Genomic DNA, 2,671 nt, shown 5'->3' on the forward strand with positions numbered 1-2,671 from the left:
GAAAGGATTGTAGGATTGAGAGGGGTTGAGGACACCATGAAAACATGGCCCACAGAATTAACTGAGCGGGGCTCACAGGAACTCACAGGGAATGAAGTGGCCATCACAGAGCTTGCATGGGTGTTTGCTAGGTCCTCTGCATATATGCTGTGGTGGGTTAGCATGAGTTGTTTTATTTTTTATTTTTTGTGGGACTCTAACAGTGAAGGGGCGGTGGGACTGAGAGGAGTGGAGGGAAGAGAAGCTGCAATCTATTGTATGAGAAAAGAATAAAAACAAAATGAATGCTTGCTTGCAGAGGACCTGAGTTTGTTTCTCAGCACTGACATGGGAGTGAGTCACAATTCATGTAACTCCAGCTCAGGGGCTCTGACACCCTCTTCTGGTCTTTTCAAGTACCCCAACACAAATGTACATATTCACATATAGGCACACATACATACAATTTAAAAACTTTTTAAATTATATCCTTAAAAAAGCAAAAACAATAAAGGAAGGTTGCTGGCAAGTGTACTTGAAGAATTCAGCATATAGAAATAAACCAATTATAGATCTGGGGTTGGTGGTGTATGCCTTTAATCCCAGTACTCAAAGGCAGAGGAAGGCAGATTGCTGTGAGTATGAGGCCAACCTGGTCTACAAATTGAGTCCAGGACAGCCAAGGCTAACACAGAGAAACCCTGTCTTGAAAAAACAAACAAGCAAACAAACAAACAAACAAAAATTGTAGGTACTTTTAAAAATATTTACTTACTTTTATTTTATGTATACGAGTGTTTTGCTTACATGTCTGTGCTCCACATGTGTGTGGTGCCCTCGCAGGCCAGAAGAAGACATTGGACTCTCTGGAGCTGGAGTCATAGAACAGCATTAGCTTCCGTGTGGGTTCTGGGAACCTATCCTGGGTCTTCTGGAAGACCAGCCAGTTCTCTTAACCACAGCGCCATCTCTTCAGCCACTCCCTCATGGTTACCTCTTGGTAGTAAAATAACAGGTGGTTTTCATTTTCTTTTGTATTTGCTGTAAACCAGTTCTCATAAATGTCATTATCTAATAAATCCTACTAATAATTAGTACTGATATGAGACAGAGTTGCAGGGCCCTAAGTAAACTCTGGAACACACAGACCTAAGAACGTGCAGACCCAGGAGTGCACACATGCTGGTCACAATCCTCGGCCCAGGCTGCTGTTAACTATTAACTGAAACTCCATGGGTAGTCATCTGATCTCTGTGCCCTAATTTCTTTTTATGCACAAAGAACGTCATGATTCCTCCAAACAGGTTTGGTTTGAGCATCATTGTTGAGAAAATATCTTGTGTATTATATGGATGTAGCACCTCTCAATAATAAATCTGATGACCTCTAACTTAGACAGGAAATGGGAGATGGAACATCCAGGAAGCAGAAAGAGTTCTGGGAGAGAGCTGGGCATGTGTGAGATTTAGCCAGCAGACTCTGAGGGGGATGCACACATGGTGCCGGTGCAGAGGTGACCAGCCATGAGTCAAAATGTAGATTGGTATAACGGGTTATTTTTAGTGGTGGATTAGTTGGGGTGGGAGCTTAACTATATGGCCTAGGTATTTGTAAGTAATTATCTTGAGTCTCATGAGTCATTATCCTGGGAGCTTAAAGACAGGAGGAAAAACTACCTGCTACAACACATCAATTTAGGCTGTGAGAGTTTGGAACACAATATCTGGCAAAGAGCAACTCTTCATTCAGGCTACCAAACTGATGCCATAAGAGCAGTGGGATTAAGACTAGGAGCAGGTGGGAAATGGTGACGCACACCTTTAATCCCAGCACTCGGGAGGCAGAGGCAGGTGGATCTCTGTGAGTTCAAGGCCAGCCTGGTCTACAGAGTGAGTTCCAGGACAGCCATGGCTACATAGGAGGCCCTGTCTCAAAAGGTACCAGAAGCAGTAGAAATAAAGGATCCTCAGAGTAAGACAGGCTGTGCACTGCTCTTCCCAGCCCACACTATTGTGGCAAGGCCACGGGTCTGCAAGTGGGTCAATTGTAAGTGAGCAGAGTAGGGAGGACACCTTCCAGACCACAGGATTTTTGCAGGAGATGTTGGATGAAGCATTCCTTTAGTTTCTGAAGAGTTTATTTAGTGTGTGTGTGTGTGTGTGTGTGTGTGTGTGTGTGTGTGTGTGTGTGTGCCCTATCTGCATGTACACCTGCATGCCAGAAAAGGGGATCAGATCCCATTATAGATGATTGTGAGCCACCAATGGTTGCTGGGAGTTGAACTCAGGACCTCTGTGAGAGCAGACAGTGCTCTTAATCACTGAGCTATCTCTCCAACCCTAGTTTCTGAAGAGTTTTTAATTCCCAGTTATGGTTATGATTATTTCTTTCTCTGAGCTCTGTGGAGGCCAATGGGTAAATAATTTCTTCCCATTTTACTGCTATTTATACTGTTGTTTCTTTTGCTTTATCTTTCTTTTTAAAATCACACACACACACACACACACACACACACACACACACACACACACAGAGAGAGAGAGAGAGAGAGAGAGAGAGAGAGAGAGAGAGAGAGAGAGAGAATTAGCTAGGTGTTTGGGTGTTTGTTTGTTTGTTTTGAGACAGGGTCTCTCTATGTCATTCTGGGTATCATGGAACTCACTATGTAGACAAGACTGGCATAGAACTCAGA

The sequence above is a fragment of the Acomys russatus genome, chromosome 8, assembly GCF_903995435.1.
Source record: "Acomys russatus chromosome 8, mAcoRus1.1, whole genome shotgun sequence".
Classification (NCBI taxonomy): domain Eukaryota; kingdom Metazoa; phylum Chordata; class Mammalia; order Rodentia; family Muridae; genus Acomys; species Acomys russatus.